The 21,174-nt window shown below is 40.0% G+C and overlaps 1 protein-coding gene across 2 annotated transcripts in view; it reads right to left on the bottom strand.

Moving 5' to 3' along the window:
* TSPAN8 (tetraspanin 8) overlaps positions 1-21,174 on the bottom strand; it is a 108,999-nt gene that overhangs the window by 69,249 nt on the left and 18,576 nt on the right. The window contains exon 1 of one of the 2 annotated variants that reach the window (XM_054718840.1): positions 9,192-9,210. The exons of the other annotated variant lie outside the window; for it this stretch is intronic. The gene's annotated coding sequence lies outside the window, so the exon portion shown is untranslated. Of the gene's footprint in view, positions 1-9,191; positions 9,211-21,174 lie in introns of those variants that run through there. 2 annotated transcript variants of the gene reach the window in all.

Below are 21,174 nucleotides of genomic sequence, written 5' to 3'. Positions count from 1 at the left end.
GGGTGGGTGGGAGGTAATCAACCAAAGACCTTGTATGCATAGATGCATAACCCATGGATATAGACCATAGGGTGCTGAAGGCCTGGGGCAGGGGTGGAGGGGATGGGGTGGGCTGGAGGGGGTCAATGGGGGGAAGGGGGGGGAAATATGCAATACTTTCAACAATAAAGAATTATTTTATTTATTTATTTATTTATTTATTTATTTATTTATTTATTTTTAAAATATATTTTATTGATTTTTCACAGAGAGGAAGAGAGAGGGATAGAGAGTTAGAAACATCGATGATCGAGAAACATCGATCAGCTGCCTCCTGCACAACCCCCACTGGGGATGTGCCCACAACCAAGGTACATGCCCTTGACCGGAATCGAACCTGGGACCTTTCAGTCTGCAGGCCGACGCTCTATCAACTGAGCCAAACCGGTTTTGGCAATAAAGAATTATTTAAAAAAAGAAGGAGGAGGAGGAGAAGGAGGAGGAAGAGAGTTGCAAATCCTAGAGAGGGGAATGGTTTTAAAGGTAGCAGATTGGAAACATGCATTTACCCTGGATCTCTTCTGAATCCACCAAGATAACAGTGAAGAGATTTTTAAAGCCATTAAAACCTACAAAGACAAAGCAAACAGTCAAGGAGATAACCTTTTGGAAGTGAGAAAACTGGTGGATGAGTGGAAGATGATTTAATAAAGTCAAGAAAGAGGAATCTTAAACCAACAGTGAAGAAAGCTAAGAAGCCGAGCAACCCCCATCCCACATCCCCACTCAAGTAATCTGGAAGTGGTGGCATCAGATTCCGATGCAGCTGGAAGGCTGAGTGAAGACAGGGTTACAAAGAGGACTGTTTGAGTGTTTGTATGAAAAAGCAGTCAGATTCCAAGATGGCCTTCAATATGCAACAAATAGACTTCACTGCTTTATGGAATACTGGAAATTTACAGTCTACAGTGTGAAAAAAAATATTGCACTAGAAGACACCAATACAGCCACTGGAGGTGTGCCATGCTGAATTCAAGAGGATAAAGAAAGATGTAATACCGAATATTGGAACCATCAGCCCTCTTCCCTAACTCTGCCTCTAGAAAACTGGCGGTCAGGGTTACACCTTCCAAGCAGGAGAACAAAAGTGTCTTCTCCAGAGACTCTGGCCAGCCTAAGGGAAAAGACCTAAAAAACACTGACATCGGGGATTCCCCAGAGAATCTACTGTGCATAATGCAGAATGCACTCAACCCTTTCAGAACTTCCCATCAGCTTTGTAGCACAACTACCTTAAACATGAGCACAGTCAAGGCTCCCAGACAACTAAAGAAAACCTCTAACATGAAAAACAGAAAATAAAACATAATGAAAAAAATCAGCAAATAATCAACCATGCAGGGAGGTAGAAACCTCAAAAACCAACATGTATATAGTTGGAGAAACTAAATGTATTACCCTTTAAATTTGAACAGAATTTATAAATAAAGAGAATAATAAAAAAATAAGAGCTCTTATAAAAATAAAAATACATTTACAGAAATAAAAAACTTAGAAGGAGGGTTAAAAGATATCCAGCAAATCTATAACATAGATAAAAAATAAATAGATAATAGAGAAAGAAAATTGGAGAATTGATCAAAGAAGTCCAACCATTCAAATAATAGAAGTTTCAGAAAAAAATGAATAGAGAAAATAGAGGAAATGAAATCATTAACTAACAAATTGAAGAACATTCCCTACATTGAAAGCATCCATAGAGTGCTGAAAAAATACAACAGATAAAAATATATTCACATCAAGACACATCCTGAGAAATTTCAGAACACTGAACAAATATATGTTCCTAGAAAATGACTAGAGAGAAAAATAAAAAAATAAAAATTATAAGCAAAATTAAGTCACCTAAGAAAGATCAGAAATTTGAATGGCTTTGGATTTCTTAACAACACTGGAAAAATGGCAGAATAACTTTAAAATTCTAAGGGCAGGTGATTTCCAACTCAGAATTCGAGACTCAAAACTCAGCTACACTACCAATTGAGTGTGATGATAGACTGCACACATTTTTAGACATTCAGGAACACAAAATATTTATACACATCCCCCATGCACTCTTCCTCCGGAAATTACTGAGAGTATTCTACCAAAATGAGGGTGTAGGAACAGGAAATCCCCTCAAGGGTGAGGCGGAGGAAATCCTGAGTGATGAAGAGAGATTCCAGGACAGCTGTGTGCCAGGTGTGGATAACCACCACCCAAACTGGAACCAGTTAGAGGCTTCAGGAAAGAAGCCTGCAAAAGGTGAATTGGATAGAATCCCTTATGTGTTTGAACACACTGAGAGCAGGTTTAGACCATTGAGGAGGGGTTAAATAAGTGCATTGAAAATACTGAGCAAATGAGGAAAAGAAATATTGCTCACTCCAGGGAATAGAAAAAAGGTGCACAGGAAAGAAAATGTAATCATGTGATTCACCTGTAAATGATGATTAACAGTCATAGTCATATGACACCAGAATTAATGTATAAATGTAAAAGAAAGGGAGTTCTTAGAAGTGTATGTACGAAGAATATTGTTAGTAAGAGAGAAATCCTCATCTTTCATAGACATGGTGAGTGATACTGCCTACAATGGAAAAATGAAGAAGTAATATGTTATACAGAAATACAAAGAATACAAAGATAAAGAAAATAAGTGTATTGCTTCTGGGCTGCAGGAGTGGCAATGCCTTAGAGAACTATTTGACTCTTTTAACTGCAATTTCTATCAAATTTACATTTTGATAAAAATGTAAACTAACTTTAAAAAAAAATGAATGTCAGCCTTGGCCAGGTGGTTCAGTTGGTTGGAGCACTACCCCATACACCAAAAAGTTGCAGGCTCAAATCCTGGTAAGGGCACATACTTAAGTTGTAGGTCCAGTTCCTGGTTGGGGTGCGTACAGGAGGCAACTGATCGATGTTTCTCTCTCACATCAATGTTTCTCTCTCTTGTTAAAAATCAATAAAAACATATCATCAGGCCCTAGCTAGTTTTGGCTCAGTGGATAGAGCATCAGCCTGCAGACTGAAATGTCCCGGGTTCTATTCCGGTCAAGGGCACATGCCAGGGGTTTTGGGCTCAATCCCCAGTACGGGGCATGTAGGAGGCAGCCAATCAATGATTCTTTATCATCACTGATGTTTCTATCTCTTTCTCTCCGTCTCCCTTCCTCTCTGAAATCAATAAAATATATATAATTTAAAAAAACACATATCCTCAGGTGAGGTTTTAAAAAATAATAATAAGTGACTGGTAGTTGAGGTCATAGAGATAAGCACACAATTTTTGGATGAATGTAGTGGGGAAGAGAAGGTAAATAGGTAAAAAGAACACAGGAAGTTTAAAAATATTTATGAGATGCTTAAGCATGAATACAAGTTACAATGTCACGGTCAGAAAACCAAGAGAGGTTGAAAATACAGATGAAAGAGGAAACAATAAAAGTACAGGGCCCTGGCCTTGCTGGGGTGGGAAGACTGACCTGGAGAGCACACCTCTGCACAGCCAAGAGGCACCTCTTCTGAAACTTGAGACAAGGAAGGGAGAACGTAGACATTTAGATGCAGATAAAAATGAAGAGATCTTGGCAGGGAGGAGAAGGGAATACACACCATTTTAATGCTGAATTCTCAAAACCCAGTGAATCGTGGAATGTGATACTCTTTCTAGTTTCCATAATCAGATTCCACTATTTTTTTGTTTTTAAATTTTGTGGGGTCAATACACTCATTGATCCCTATTCAAGCCACTCCTGCAACAGCAAATGTGGGCTTGTGTACACATGCGCACGCACGAGTGCGCGCACATACACACACACACACACACACACACACACACACACACACAGACTCACCTAACACTTTTACTCACTGATAGCCATCTATTTACTAGAATTTCTCTTCAGGAAAAGCTATGTTGATAGCATTAGCAAAGAAGGCCTTGATATTCTCTTATAATCAGGAGAGATTCTTTTCCTCCTTGCATCTCTCAAGGAGACTAAGGCAACAGCACTATCTCGTGGTAGTTACCAGCTCAACTCTTGGAGACTCTACACTTAACTTAGGGATTTTAGCTCAACAACTGGTTCATCACATTACATTTTCTATGCATTTCTTGGGCTATGTTGACCTGGGAAGCCACCAACAATGTCCTATCAGGTCACATCTTCCAAATGACAAGTCATAGCCCTGGAACAATACATACTCAGTTGCTTCCACCCTCTTCAACAGTTTTCAATTTTTAGTTTTAGTTTATTCAGATTAATGTACCTTTTATTATAAGTCGTTCCTGTTTTCATTTCAAACACATATAACTAATATTCGTAGAGAATTTATAATGTGTCAGATACTGTGCTAAGCTCTTTATATTCATTTATGTGTTTTACATTCACTGACTTGTGCTTCTCTCCTAACAGCCACCTTAAAATATAAGTATGGCCGAAACCGGTTTGGCTCAGTGGATAGAGCGTCGGCCTGCGGACTCAAGGGTCCCAGGTTTGATTCCAGTCAAGGGCATGTACCTCGGTTGCGGGCACATCCCCAGTAGGGGGTGTGCAGGAGGCAGCTGATCGATGTTTCTCTCTCATCGATGTTTCTGACTCTCTATCCCTCTCTCTTCCTCTCTGTAAAAAATCAATAAAATATATTTAAAAATATATATATATAAGTATGATATTAGCCCCACTTTAAGGAGTTTGAAGTGACTGAACTAGAATTCAAACCCAAATCTTTCTACTTCCACAGTCCTAACAGCAGGTGCTACTGCCTCTCTTGTTCCCATAGTCCAGGGACAAAAGAACGAGGCTTAAATCTGGACAGTGGTCCACTGGGAAAGGTGGCATAGATTCCTTCTCCTGTTCAGCCACAGCTCATTTGATTCAAGTCTTTAACAGAGCTGACATCCACTACAAAGTTATATAAACACACCCTCCTGTTACAAAGCTCCTTCTTGAATTATTTAGAGTTTGAAGATAACTCTGTGTGTGTGTGTGCATGTTTGTGTTCATATATATGCCAGAAACTATGTACATGTTAATTTATAAAATCTGACAGTAATGTAGTGCATTATACGTTATTACCTGTTTTATGGAAAAGAAAATGGAGGTTCAAATGGCTAAGTGATATATCCCACTGTAAACAGCTTAAGACTGCTGGGCCTGAGAGTTTGGGAGAAAATGTAGCAATAGGACAATCTTTGGAGCCAAACTTTGAATACTGTATCTGGGAACAACTCTATGTAGAACTGTACTTTCCCTCTCTGTTGCTCTTTTGTACATGGCCCAGAGGTAATGGTGATATGTAAATATTTTTATTAATTAAAAAGAAACATTGATAGTACCCATTTAGGCAATCATCCTATATAATAAAAGCCTAATATGCTAAGTGTCCAGTTGACGGGTCATCCATTCAACCAATCAAAGCATAATATGCTAATGATATGCTAAAGCCAATTGCTCGTTATGATGTGCACTGACCACCAGGGGGCAGATAGTCGACCTATCGCTATGACATACACTGACCACAGACACTCCAACCAGTAGGTTAGCTTGCTGCTGGGGTCCAGCCTATCAGGACTGAGGGAGATGGGCCGGACATGCCCTGGAGCTCTCCCACAGTCCCTCCCAAGCCCCGATCATGCACCAGTGGGGTCCCTCAGCCTGGCCTGTGCCCTCTCGTAATCCAGAACCCCTCAGGGGATGTCAGAGAGCTGGTTTTAGCCCGATCCCACAGGCATAAAAGGCTAATATGCAAATCAACTGAACGGCGGAATGACCGGTCACTATGATGCACACTGACCACCAAGGGGTAGACACTGAATGCAAGAGCTGCCCCCCGGTGGCCAGTGCGCTCCCACAGGGGGATTGCCACTCAGCCAGAAGCCGGGCTCATGGCTGGTGAGTACAGTGCTAAGGATGGCTGACTGATGGCTTTAGGCCCAGGGGAGTGGGCCTAAGCTGTCAGTCAGACATCCCCCAAGGGCTCCCGGACTACAAGAGGGCGCAGGCCAGGCTGAGGGACCCTCCCCTCCAAGTGCACGAATTTCACACACCAGGCCTCTAGTATATGTATAGTATTATGTAGAAGCACACCAAGTACATCCTAATTCCCATGGGATTTAAATTCTAGAATTTATAGATTAAACCCAGTTCATTGTTTTTTGTTGTTGTTTTTTTTGTATAGGAACAGACCAAAGGTGTTTATTGCACATACATATAAGGTCATGCAACAACTGTTCCTTCATAGGACTTAGGTTGTACAACACAAGGTTTACCAAGCGCATGTAGGTGCTGCAGACAGATGCACCTGGTCCTCAAAAGACAAAGGTATTTCACCCAATGACTTGTTTCTTTCCTGCTAAAGCAGGCATGCTAATCTGGAGTTGCCCTTCCTTGCCATATTCAAAGGACAATCTTTTCTCATCATGAACCAGGAAACAATACTCTGTTTCCTATGGAAAATTTGCCTCATGAAAGTATTCTGACCTTGAAATGTTTCTGAAGTAGAATCAACATGAAAACTGTCCTTGGGCTACCCCTCTCCAAAGAAGAGTTTCATGATAAATGTTCATTACCTGAACTGTCTAATAACGGTTTTCACTTTCCTCACATCTTACTCTTTGCATGTTGAAATGCCCTTGTTTGTTTATTTTAGTGGAAGCAGACCGAAAGAATGGCATAGCACAGGGCCATTTTAAACCATGCCCTCGGGAGTTAGAAAAGGATAATTTCACTTCTTTTTAAAATGATATAAAAGTGTATTTTCCTTATAGGCTATCGTGCTGTACACTCCAAATTAAAAAAAAAGAAATGAGTATGTATATCCATGCTCTGTGTCATCTTCAGAGAGCTCTGCCTGTTTAACAGACTCTTTCTTCCCCCAGGGAAGCTTATCTTGCTAGAAAATTTAAAACACACACACACACACACACACACACACACACACACACACAATGAATTTGCACACATGCCACCTAAACCAACAACAGACTTTAAAATATAAAACAGTTCCACATTCATAACTATGCAAAGTATTCCAAAGATGAGGCTATCACACCCAAGGGAAGCATACACATTTAAAAATCTCCTCACTTGTGTGACTTTTGGAGACTTGAACTCTCCTCCCATTTCATGAGACATCATGTGTTACAGTTTCCTCACAGTAAACAGTTTGTTCCACTTAAAATATCTTCAATGAGCTTAGTGAGAACAGCTGCGATGCAGGTCTCTCCTATCACATTAATACTATTGAGTATTCCTTTTTGTTCCATTTCCAGTCTAGACTTTATGAACCAGAGCTGCAAAAAATCTGCTCAGCCACCTGTCTCTATGTTCAAAGTTAATTGTTGTTTTTCTCAGGTGAGTATAAGAGTAAATGAACAACATTAGTGTACGTTTTACAGGAAGAACATACAAGCTATTAACAGTTAAAAAGCATGGAAAGAAGGAAAGAAGGGAGAGAGGGAAGAAGAGAAGGAGGTGAAAGATTTCTTTATAAATGTTTGTCCTAGTCATTTTTTTTTGTTGGGGGGAGGGGACATGACTAAACAACATAACAGTTGTATTATCATTTGCATAAATCAGTTACCCTGGGACAGAAGTCAGGGCAGAGGCAGGAAATATTGTTGTCCCTGCTGTCTTCAGGATATGAAATATTGTGTTGAATCTTAACACATGTTATCTATCATGACATCATTTGGCCAAAGAGTAGGTAGTCTCCAAGATGGAAGGCGTAAAGCACTCCCCTCTCCCCACCCTGCCATTATGTGAATAATCTAACTTCACTACATTATGTTTCAAACTGGTTACAATTCAACAAGTTATTTTCTGCAAGAAACAAAGATATACCAGGTATACAGAAGTCAAAGAACAAATTGAAGAAAGCATTTTAGCTATTAAGATTAGCATACGTACATTCTGCTTTAATAAACTAATCAGATGTTCATTCACACACTGCATAGAATCCCATATTAGAACTGTCAAGATTGAATCCCAGAAATCAATTAAAGGAAATGCTGGCACTAAATTTACACACATTTTGGATGTATGGCTTTACTCCTTTAATTCTCTTTAATTTCACACATCTGGTCCTCTTTTTTTCCTGTGAACCTTCATATATAAAGAAATACGAGGTAAAGTCATAAGTTTTGTGTTGTTCTCTAAGGCAATACAGTTTCTTTGGAATGGCCCAGCATGCAACTTTACAAATGCATGCGTCTTTGTTTGGGGTAGCATATTCAGAAGACTAGAAACTCCATCACCTTTCAGAGGTATGGTTATCGCTTTAAAAAACCTGAGTGTGCAAAAACTCTAGTGTCAAAAGCCATTAACTCAAATTCACACTGTCAAAATACTGGTAACAAAATATATGTACCAGACGGCCTTGATCACATGTATATCATCACCTAAGCACATCCTATATTGTAAGAGAGCCTTGTCTCTGGGGGGAAAAAATCTGTATAGAACATTAATGTATGTATCTGTTATCCACTGATTAGGGATGAGAATCTAGGGGTCATAGTACATCGGTGCTAATTTCAAGCTTCATCTAATAACAATCCCATCAAGTATAAGAGTTTGGGGAAAAAATTCCCCCAAGATCCTGTTACCTACTAATGAAGAAAGTGGATAGATTAGAGCTAATTTAATTAGCTAAATGCCCTTACATTTCTTTTCCAGGGAAATAAGTTCAAATACAAGAGCCTCAGTCTGAAATCTGTAAGAGTATTCTTCACAATGTTGTACATATGGCAATTTCATTAACAAGAGCAACATGATGCAATGAGGTGCTGGAATACCTGGTTTTCCCATTCAGTAGCTCTGTGATGTTAGAAAGTTAGTTTAATTTCTCTGTGCCTTCATTTGTTCACATTTTCCACATGGATAGGAAATACGTTTGTTTGTCTTGCTTTGTTCTGTACCCATAATGGTTTTTAAACTCAGTTACTGAAATGTATACAGGGCAGAAAAAATTATATTATAAAACTAATAATGTTAACTGGAGTTATATCTCCTATTTCTATTTCATTATTCCCGTGCAGGGCACAGCCATTACTAGGCAACCTAGACATCCCAGCATCCCAGGCAAATATTAGCTTAATTGTCCAGTATTAATATCCACTGATGCAATTAATCAAGCTGGCAGAGCTTCCTGGGAAAACAAATGCCTACCAGGGAAAATCGCATGGAGCTGCTTCACAATGATTTCCAGGCAGCTCTCCTAGCTAATGCCAGATGAGTGACTAAATCAGGATCCAGCAAACGTTTCCTGTAAAAGGGCAAGAACAATATTTTAGACTTTGCAGGTCTTCGTCAAAACTGCTCAGCTTTGCCCTTATTGTATAAAAGTAGCCATAGATGGTATGCAAACAAATGAGCATATGTTCCAATGAAACTTTATTCATGATTGCTGATACTGGAATTTCATATAATTTTCACATATTGCAAAATATTCTTCTTCTTTTTATTTTTTTCAACTATTTAAAAATGTAAAACCCATTCTTAGCTGTTGGGTGTACAAAAGCAGGTGTTGGCCAGAATTTGACTCAAGGGCCTTAGTGTCCCAGTTTCCAGATGAATGTTAGGAAATTATATAGGTTTTTCATCTGGGCTCTGATGAGATATCTGTTTGGGTTATACTGTGTGGTTATTAATTATTTTCAGCACTGATAACTTTTTGCAGTGTGGTGACTGTGTCCATGAATTGGAGATGATGCACAAAGTGAATACACAGGGACAGAGAGAGGGTGGAAAATCCCATCTCACATGTGGCACTCAGAGAAAGACAAGCAGTGGAGTAACAAGTCCTAAGCCAGGTGGCAGGTGCTCTGATCTCTGACTCTGCTTTTGGCACAGAATCGCCATGAGACCAGAGAAAAGATAAAAGCAGGATCCCAGATAATAAAAACAATGCCATGCTAATGCCTGAAAAGAAAGCACAGCCTTCTCCCATCTTACAGAGCTTATCATCAAACCTGCTCCCAAACTGGTTTGACAGGCCTTGGAGGCCCCAGACACTGAGGATAGTACAATTCTACCACGTACATTCTGTCTTACTCTAACCTCCTTTGAAAATTGCCAATACTTCTCAAAAAGAGATAGCTCGGTAAGTCACCAGTATCAGTGTGATAAAGTTATTTTACTTAGGGCTTGGAGCAGACAGAAACAGGAGGTAGTGACTAGGGCTGACCAGGCATCCAAGGGGGAGGGAGAGGGGGAGAAGGTCAAGAAGAAGGAAGAAGCACCCAAACTTTGCCAATTTCATATTTCAGGCTAAGTGGATCCTTGCCATTCATTCCATGGCATTTATTGGGCTCCTGGGTCAATTCAAAGTGTTTGGTAACCAGAACCTTTACCTTCACTATTCTTACAAACACAGGAATATGATTGAGGCATTCTTACTGGGTTAATAATAGTGAACATTAAACTAATAGGTCAATTGTACTCTAGTAAGAAAGCCAAAGTTAATTGAGAATTTCGGAAGTATCATTTTCTTTCAAAATAACCCATAATGAAATTCTCTGTAGAATGATATACTGAGCTGACTGCCTAGCAGATTCTTTTGCTTATATTTTTTCCACATTTGTAACCAGAATATGTTGGTTATTCAATACTAATGTAATGGTTATAATGGTTAATCAACCATGTGCAAGAAAAATACATAAGGGGAATAATGCCAATTTGAGTTTGGCAAGAATTCCTACCATTTGCTTCACTAATATTTTGTGGTAAGAACAAAGCTCAAGAAATTCTCTGTGGAACATTCAGCTCCTTAAATACATATCAATTACCATATTGCCACTAACAATGTTGGAAAGACAGACCAAAATTGGAACTGTCTAAAATACAGGGGGTAACACCAGGGGTGAGGTAAACTTTAGAGTTAGATGGGTCCAGATTTGAGTTTCAGCTCAGCCATCTAACAACAGTGTGACCTCAGGCAAGTGTCCACTCCCCAAAACTCGGTCTTCATCTGTAAAACATGGCCAGGAACCCTTACCCACCGATTTGCTGTGAGCATTACGTGACACACTCTCTCTGAGAGGGCTCAGTGCAGGAGCTGGCACTGAGCAGGCTTTGGATTCATGTCGGTTTCTCTTAAAAGACCACAGTACACTAGTCTCTATTTGAAAGCCCTGCAAAGTCAGAATTGAGCTCAGACATTGGCTTTCTGGTAAACTGAGTTATAAAACAGTCCCCTGTCCCCAGTCGCTGGAAGACCTGGATTTACCTTCCTGCTTCCAGTAAGCAATCCCTAAAAAAATTTAGTTTTGTTTTGTTTTGTTTTGTTTTGTTTTGTTTTTGGTAACTGAGGATCTAGCAGTCACTGTCTAGATTTGAATCCTGTTATCTACCAACTATCTAACATTGTAAGGTGTGTTTTTTTTTTGTTTGTGTTTTGTGTGTGTGTGTGTGTGTGTGTGTGTGTGTGTGTGTGTTTTGTTTTTAACCCTCATTGCCTCATTCGTCTACCTTTTAAATCAGAATAAGAGTACCAAATTCTTAGGCTCTCGGGTTATGGGTGGAGGTTGTTGAGAGCCAGCCTTCAATTAAAAGGTATATTCTTCATAGAGAGTACATTTAAGTGCAGCTTCCAAGTGCAAGGATTCCTTTAATGGGCTTCATCTCATATGGCATAGCAAGGACGGTACAACCTCCACTCGGAATCTAAATTGAGAGGTGAGAGGACTCCTACAGAACTAACCAAAGGAACAAATCTACAATGGGACCGTAACTAAGAAAAAGACTCCAATGGACAAATGGTTTTTCTCTCCCTTAAATTTTTAGAAGAAAGAGGTAAATGGTCATTAACACTATAGAGATTTTTTTTTTAATTTTAAAGCAAGCAAATAGCTTTGAAGATACAGCGTATGTGTCTCCCCTTACCCAGAAGAAGGGTGACTGACAAAGAATAGTGCCTTGCACACTACAGTATTCAATAATGATGTCTTAAGTGGATAAATCCTGATCTTTTTATACATTTATCTGACTCACAATCTTTTAGCTTGTGCCTAGTTTCTCAATCTTTTAGCTTCACTATATTTTCTCTATAACCTTATCATTAATGTCTGGAGTGTTAGTGTTAATCATAATGGTTAATATTTACAAACTTACATAGAATTATTACTGTTATTAAACTATACATACACATACATATAACCTAAGTAAGAAGATGGGATCTGGCAAACTGGACTTAGGTCAGAGCATGAAAAAATTTAAGTCAGTTTTGTTTGGTTACCAATTTGGTTCAGTCAGGAGAAACAAAGTTTTGCCAACTTAAGTCAAAGAGAGCAGCAAAAAGGAGAAGGCAATTTATTGAAAGGATATGGATAACATTCAGAAGCAAAGAAAACATTGAATAAGCAAGCATGTCTCTGAAAGAATCCTGGAAGCTAAAAGATCCAGGTAATGGGAGAAAATGGGCAATCTCTTTAGAGTGAATCATCACTGTGAGTCCGCGATGCAATCTACACTATGTGTCTGAAACAATTCACCTCCCCTGCTTCCAGTCATTCCTTCTCTTTTCTCAAAATCAAAAATTCCCAGGAGAGAATCCACCTGTCGTGGACAGGGAAGCAGAGGGCGTCCTGCAGAGCAGGCCTGGTAGCCTGCAGGCACTGTGATTTGGGCAATTCCCCAAACTAACATCAACTGTACGGGTCCTAGGGGAAACTGAGGATGAACATTCCTCAGACAAAAAGAGACCCACAAGAGTCTTGCATGTTCAGCCAAGGAGTTTGGACTTCATCCTATAGGCAGAGAGAAGCCCAAGGATGGAGATGACCAATGCTTATGTTCTCTCGGGGAACACAAAACACTCTGGAACCTAACAAACAAGGTCATAAAATGAGTGTCGTGTGGTTTTGTGTCAAGGTTACAAGGTGTAAATGACAAATTCTCATGACATTTATTGGTGGGCAATATTGCAGGATGTGAGGAAGAAGAGTAAATTTAGAAATCATGGAGTGAATCCGATTTCATTTCATAGGTAACCACACAGAGGCTCAGAGTCTGTGGCTCTCCCTAGGCCACGAGTCTACTTCTCAGCATTCAGGACTTGAGACTAACTTTTTTGGGGGCATAGTACAACACTATCACATAAAGCCATTAATAAAAGCTCATATAAAAATGTATTTCTTCACTAAAATATTGTGCTCTAACACAGATCCTGAGGTGCCTTGGGTTATGTGTGCATACTACATAATATAGGGCATTTCTCTCACCATTAGTTAGAATGTTGAAGAAATAATGGTGTCTTCCTCTATCTTTCACTGTTTCGTTTTTTCAGAAAGTACCTAGTAATTACTGGGCACTGCATTGACTGAGAATACAAAGATAACTGTAATGATATTGATAATAATAACATGAATGATAGTATCAGCAATCACTTATACAGCACTTACTAGGTGGTGCCAGACAATATTCTGAGTGTTTTTCATATATTAATTCATTTAATCCTCATAAAAACCTGTGAGCTGGATTGGGGAGTGATTACTTATGTGATCAGGATTTCTTTGGGGAGTAATAAAGATGTTCAAAACTAGACTGTGGTGGATAGGAAGGTGTGGAGTTGGGAGTGGAAAGGAGGAAGGGAGGGAGGGGGGAAAAAAAAAAACAAGAGACAAAAGATTGTAGAGATGGTTGCACAATTCTATACTAGAAAACACTGGCTTGTACACTTTAAATGGGTAAATTTTGTATTTTAATAAAGCTGTCAAAAATAAAGTAAAAGAAAATCCTAGGAGACAGATTATTAGCCCCACAATGCACATAAGTAACAGGAGGCACAGAAATGTTATATCATTTCTTCAAGGTCACAAAGCTGTGTGGCAGAGCTAGGATTCGGATCCAGGCAGTCAGATACAGAGTCTGCACATGAAGCAATACATAGTCTCTGACCTGAAACAACTCACAATCTGGGGTATCTTGACAAACATGAGGCATAAACATCTTGCCCTTGAATTTAAATTATGCAAATACATTAAATACACCCTGGAAGAAAAAGGAGAAATATGTAAAGAAAAACTGACAGATAACAGAATGCCAAACATCTCTAGATGTGCCATCACATCTAAAGCCTGATCCTGCTTCTGATGAGGCTAGTGTAATCAGGAAAAAGTAGGATGAAATAAGTTACATTAGAAAAGAAAAACCCGGCTGGCATGGCTCAGTGGTTGAACGTTGACCTATGAACCAGGAGGTCATGGTTCGATTCCCAGTCAGGGCACATGCCAAAGTTGCGGGCTCGATCCACAGTGTGGGGCATGCAGGAGGCAGTCGATCAATGATTCTCTCTCATCATTGATGCTCCTATCTCTCTCTCCCTCTCCCTTCCTCTCTGAAATCAATAAATAATATTTTTTTTAAAGGAAAGAAAGAAAAGAAGATGAAGAGAGCAGTTTACTCGTTGTCCATTAACAGGACAAGCCCAAGTTGCTCTATGTGCACATGTGTCTGTGCAGGTGTTTGCTGCGAGGGTGTGGCTGTGGATGCGTGTCTGCTGGGAAACACCCCTCCAGGAAGTCCTTCATTGTGCCCTCAGCACCTGGCAGACACTTAGGAGCTAAATGGATGACAGTGAATGAATAACTTCCAACTAGTTAAAGAGTAGCTTACATTGATCTCCAACTTCCTGGACTCAAATCTAGGCCAAAGGAAAAAAGTACACATGATGATCTGAAGTATGCAGGCATTAAATGACTAATAAGTCACTCGGTGAGCACCTGGTGTTAATGAGGTTATAGCTCCAAGTCTACACAGGTGTAGTCTCACACAAAATCCTTTTCAAGAAAACAAACTATAGCTGTCTGAAAACGTATTTAACTGGTTGTAAAAAGGACTGGGTAAGAGAAAAATGGGTGAACAGGCTCAAATTCTATTCTATTACAGGAAGCACTCACAGTGTGTTCCTACTAAAGAAGAGCTAAGGACAAAGCACTTGCTTAAATAGCATTCACCCTGCTCATACAACCAAAATGCGGCAAGCAGAAACAGAAAAATTCTTAAACCATCATGCAGTGCCCAAATTTCACTACCACAAACTAGAAGAGACTGCTCTAAATTTTACTCACCAGTATTTTATGCACATGTACTGTCTGAACTGCTGAATAAATAATATCTGACCTTTTCTGCTGAAGGAAGTCACAGTATAAATGTTTATACCTCCCCCAAATTTTTAGAATTCTGTATTATTACTTAGTTGAATATTCTTCAAATTGGGTAGTGAATTATGAATGTGATATTCATTAGGTCCCAAATAAAACTAATCTTGTCTATGAAAAACAAAAAGAGGTACATAACAACTACCAAGGGTTAACTTCTTACCAGAGTTTGAACAAAAAGCTCCACTCATCATTTAAATAGCAGAGGAAAATTTTAAATAGGGTAATAAATCCCAAATAATTTATATTTAGCTTTTGATTGTTCAAAAATATAATCTCTATCCAGACTCAATGTCCCCATCTTCCAAGAACTTTACACATTCCTCTGTTAGTTTATTTAGTGTTTGTATTAGAGGCAGGAGAACCAACTGGTTAAGAGCTGGAGTGTCCATATCCTATCTAATAAAAGAGAAACATGCAAATTGACCGTACCTCTGCTACACCCACAAGCCACACCCACCAGCCAATCAGGAGTGGGTAGGCAAGTTAGCCCAACCAAGATGGCAGTTAATTTGCATATCTGGGCACAGAGCAAAGACTGAAGACAGCATAGAAGAAAGCCAAGTGCTGCAGAAGGGAGCGAAGCTGCGGAGAAGCAAGCAAGCAAGCGGGGCGGCAGAGAAGGGAGGAAGCAGGCGGGGTGGCAGAGAAGGGAGGGAAGCAGGCAGGGTGGCGGAGAAGGGAGGGAAGCAGGCAGGGTGGCAGAGAAGGGAGGGAAGCAGGCGGGGCGGCGGAAATGGGAGAGAAGCAGGCAGGGTGGTGGAAACCGTTGCAGGAAGCCCTATTCTTGCAGGAATCTTCCTACAACAGGCCTCTAGTCCTACATAATAAAACCCTAATATGCAAATTGACTGAACGGCAGAATGACTGGTCGCTATGACATGCACTGACCACCAGGGGGCAGACGCTCAATGCAGGAGCTGCCCCCTGGTAGTCAGTGCACTCCCACAGGGGGAGTGCCACTCAGCCAGAAGCCAGAATCACGGCTGGTGAGCGTAGCAGTGGTGGTGGTGGGAGCCTCTTCCACCTCCACTGCAGGCAGGCAGTAAGGAGCAAGGGGTCCCGGACTGCGAGAGGGCGCAGGCCGGGCTGAGGGACCCTCCCCTCATGCACAAATTTTGTGCACCGGGCCTCTAGTAATGTATAATGTAATCCAAATCAGAGAACTTTTGAAAGTGAATTAAGTCACAATAATTACATTGGGGCAACAGAAGTAACCGGGGGTCATCCCAGGAAAACTGAGACACATGCTCATCCTACTAAAGCCTGTGCTTTGAGGTCAGAGTTTGCTGGTGAGCAAGGAAAAGCAATGGAAGGCTTTTGAGTAGTATCGTTAAATGACCAGAACTTCAGGAAGCTTAGCATAGAGGCGGGTTTTGGCTGGACTGGAGGAGAGAGATAGGAAAGCCCATGAAGATGTTCTTGTGGCACTAGGAAAGAAATAACAAGAGGCCAAGCTAGGATGGTGACAATAAAAAGAAAAAACCCATGTAAGAGATTGAGCAGTTAAAGAAGTCAAGCAGGTTATAAAATGAGCCTAAGTAGGTAGAAAATATTGAACACTTCTCAAGGGACTTTGGCAGGTAAAGGTCAGGAATAGCAGAGAAGCCTCCAGTAGGAGAAACTAGGGAGAGCTCAGATTCTAGGGCAAAAGCTGTTTGCTCCCTGTCCATTTTCATGCTTCCTGTTCATGAGTGCTAAAATCACAGGTGCGTGCTTCATCCCAAGGAGAAATGAAGGCCCTAAGAAAATGCCACCAACAATTGCTCCAGGCACCACTTGGTGGCATCAGTACCCTAAAATGATTGAATGCATCCTGCTCTTGATCTTACACTGGAAACCTTAGACTCAAAGGTCATCAGCCAACCTTCAAGTTCAATTTTTTTTCCACGGTTATCTAAGTTCTTCTAGAAATTTCACACCCTCCTTTATCTCAATCTATGAAGATACTGAAAACCAGAAGATGAAAATCTTTTATTTTAATGTCACTTATTTTAAAATTTTTTGCATGTATATATATATAATTTTACATAAATGTGACCATATCTTTCATACCAGATTTTTTCTTATGTTAGTCTTTTCCTTTTTGTTTATCTTGCTCACCTGCCATCCCATTTCAGATAATCCATTTTAACAACCTCGGATGTATCCATCTAAATTGGTTTCCATCATCATATAATCTTATACAAATGTATGTATATACAAATTATAGAGAAATAAACAAATAAGTATTTTGATCAATGGTTTATAAAATGGGATCATATAATTACTCTTCTATACAACTTGCTTTTCTCCCTCAACAGTATCTGGAGGTAATCCTTCTGAGCAACTGGTATTGCTCCAATTTACTCTTTGGAGATGCTATATGATATTCTATGGTATATACATTGAAGTGTGTTCACTTGGTTTAATATTTTTAACCCAATATTTAATGTTACTGTAGAAATCCTATCTATATCCATTATATCAGTGGTTCTGTTTCTATGACTTAGATTCCCAAGAGAAAAATGACAGATTGAAGGGTATCTTTTTTAATTTTAAGAAATATTTACTACCAAAACCCTCTTTAAAATTCCCATTTTCACCAGTAATCAATGAAAGTGCCCATTTCCTCACCTCTCCACTAGCAATATATACTTATACCTTTTGCTTTTTGCTTTCCCAACTAGTTGTGATTTTGAGCACCTCTCCAGATTTATTTTGGCCTTGTTGGTTTCATTCTTCAGAGCCTTTTTCCAAAAACAAGGGTATTTTAAGAGGATTCTGGGTTAGTAAAGAAGCTAGAAGATTATTGCTAGAATATATTGAAAAGTAGAAAAATAGGATTTATCATAGCCACCAATATGTCTCTGTGATACTTAGCACCAACTAAAAGAACTGGAATACCAGATAATAATCTTGTGAGTGCTCTGCCACTCTGGAATGTCCACGCTAAGGGCAGATGGTAATTTTTCTCTCCATAAGAACTGTCTCGCTCTTAGTGCTTTGTTTCTAATTGGACGATGTAGCTATTATTGTGAACATTTAAGTAGGATTTGGTATTAAATAAAACCAGGCCCTTTTATTTCAGTGTCATTCAAAATACTTGTTAAAAAAGAAAAAGAACAAAAATCAGTAGGGAAAGAAATTGTATTTTTAAGCTTCTAAGAAGATTTTATAAACAATGGAGCCCAGAGAACAAAAAAAGTCATAAAATGACTTGACAGTGCCCTTTTAAGTGAACATATGTGAGTTGTAGGCATCCATATGTGTTCACATATGCCGTACATATGCACAGCCAGCTGCTAACCAACCAGATTGTTCAATGTGTATGTTTACTGTAAAACAAGACGAAAGTGTTTGGTCTCTTTGTTAGAGAAACTGTTCATAATTTCAAGTATACAAACGTCAGTTGTTTCTCATTTCTTCTTCTTCCAGGCCAAATGAGCTGTTGGTGCTCAATTTGGCAGACTCCTAACTGAGGCTGACTCTTCGCCAGCCACAAAACCGGCCATGAAAATTCAGGAAATTTTTACAAGAATAAGGAGCTCTTTAAAAATGTCTCCCTAAACCATCGGAAGTTTTTTTTAGAGCCTCAGCCAGTTCTTTTCCACTCAGTATCCCAAAGAATAATCACTAACATTGCTTGGATGCTAAGGATGGAGTTAGGGTGCAAAATGAGGGTAGCACATCTTCCCATACTTAGGTCAACTACTCTTTTGAAACCTGCTATCTACAGAGAATAGCCTGCAGGTGTGCAGATTATTTTTGTGATAACAATTTTATCTATGAGCCCTCAGTATTTCATCCTTGATTTCACCCTTATGACAGTGCCCCGCAGCTTAAAATGGTGCCATTTAGGCCAATTTCTACTTGGAAATGAAGCTTTGGAGCAATTACGTGCTATGTCTACAATCACAGCATTAAACCCAATTGTCACTATCTAATAATAACATTAATATTCTTTGAATAGCAGAGGAACAAGCATGTAAGGCACAGAGCTTGTGAAAAGAGCTTGTGCTGTCGAGTGGAAGAGTCTATACTCGGCGCTGGCTCTCATTCCTGTGTTGTGTGGCCTTAGCTAAGCAAGTAGCTTCAGGCTTCCAACATTAGTTTCCCCATCAGCTAGATGGGAATAGCAATGCTGAGCTCCTAAGTTTCTGATGAAGATGAAATGAGATAACCTATGAACAATACCGGAGATACTATAAACAAACAATAAATGTGAATTCCCTTCCTCCCCAGGTCTACCTTCCTCACCCTAGTCCCTACAAAAAAAGAGTGATGAGAACCAGGAATATTTCTTGATCAAGCAAGTCCCCAATCCCAAGGATGGGGGACAAAGGGGAATGCTGAATTCAACAGAGAAAATTAATTTAAAATGTTACCTTTCTATATTATTAAGAGACTAGACTAACAAGTTAGATTGATAAGTATATACTTAAATATATACAATCATACTTACCAATATATATGTTCTTAAATGTATGCTCACGTATTTTGCACCTACTCTGTGTCTGGAACTGTGCTTGACATATAGTAAATGACCATAAATATTTCTTAAGTAAATGAAAAAAGACCAAGCCCTTAAAGCACCATGGTAAGTTCTTCCTTGGCATCCCGATCTCTGGGATGTATACATGAGTGATGATGCCGTGCTTTCCAAGGTGAATGTCATAACAACACAGAGTATGAGTATCTGTTGTCACTGACTTATGCAGCCTATGAAAACAGCTAGAAGTATCCTGTCCAACTTCCAGCTTGGCAACACAGGCTCCTTCTGTATCGAACCACCTTTCATTCCCTCTTTTCCTTCATCCATTCAACCTTCCTGAATCTGTCCAGTGTTTCTCCACAACTGAAAAATAAAATTCCTATTGCTGCAGGTGTCCATGTGCTTGGGGCAAAATGAGCCACTGCTGGCAATTGTAAAGAAAGAGAGAACAGCAGTTTGCATCTGGATATGGAATAAGAAAGAGAGAACAGCTGCTGGCTGCTGTAGCAGACAAGAAAGTGAGCAAGTAAGCAGCTGCTGGTAATTCAGAATCTACTAGACTGCCCGGAATAATTGAAATCCAGAAGAGGCATGCAAGACTCGACTTAACTGCTCTACTGTATCCTGCTCTGCATTAGATCCTACTTGTCCTTCATTAGAGACATTCCCATGACAACCACATGAAGACTCCCAGAAGGAATATCAGCCCCCGCCCCACTCCCCACCCATAATTCTTTGGAAAATCAAACCAAGAGAGGCAAAATGGCACAGACTTTTCTTCCAGTAAGTCTATACCTATTTTTAAAATAAGAAAGTAGTCTGTGGTTGGTCAGGAAAGGAATATTGACCAACAATGTATCTCTCACAAGATTGGGCAAAAATAATTATTTCTATATTATAAGAGATTATGGTCATTTTGATGATGATCCCACACTTTAGAATTCAGTAGGCTAGCATAAAATGTGATAAGTATAATTTAAACTTGTAAAAATACATTTTAAAATCCTGTCAATGGTTTCAGTGTTTCTTTTCCCTTTATATATAATCACTAGAGGCCCGGTGCACGAAATTCGTGCACGGAGGGGGATTGTCCTTCAGCCCAGCCTGTACCCTCTCCAATCTGGGACCCCTCAAGGGATGTCTGACTGCCCGTTTAGGCCCGATCCCAGTGGGATCGGGCCTAAACGGGCAGTCGGACATCCCTCTCACAATCCAGGACTGCTGGCTCCCAACTGCTTGCCTGCTTGCCTTCCTGATTGCCCCTAACCGCTTCTGCCTGCCTCTCACAATCCAGGACTGCTGGCTCCCAACTGCTTGCCTGCTTGCCTTCCTGATTGCCCCTACCTGCTTCTGCCTGCCAGCCTGATCACCCTCTAACCACTCTGCTGCCAGCCTGTTTGCCCCCAACTTCCCTCCTCTGCCGGCCTGGTCACCCCTAACTGCCCTCTCCTGCAGGGTTGATCACCTCCAACTGCCCTCCCTTGCAGGCTTGGTCCCTCTCAACTACCCTCCCTTGCAG

The sequence above is a fragment of the Eptesicus fuscus genome, chromosome 7 (assembly GCF_027574615.1).
Source record: "Eptesicus fuscus isolate TK198812 chromosome 7, DD_ASM_mEF_20220401, whole genome shotgun sequence".
NCBI lineage: Eukaryota > Metazoa > Chordata > Mammalia > Chiroptera > Vespertilionidae > Eptesicus > Eptesicus fuscus.
The sequence above is the reverse complement of the archived record's forward strand: the minus strand, read 5'-3'. Positions and strand labels throughout refer to the sequence as shown.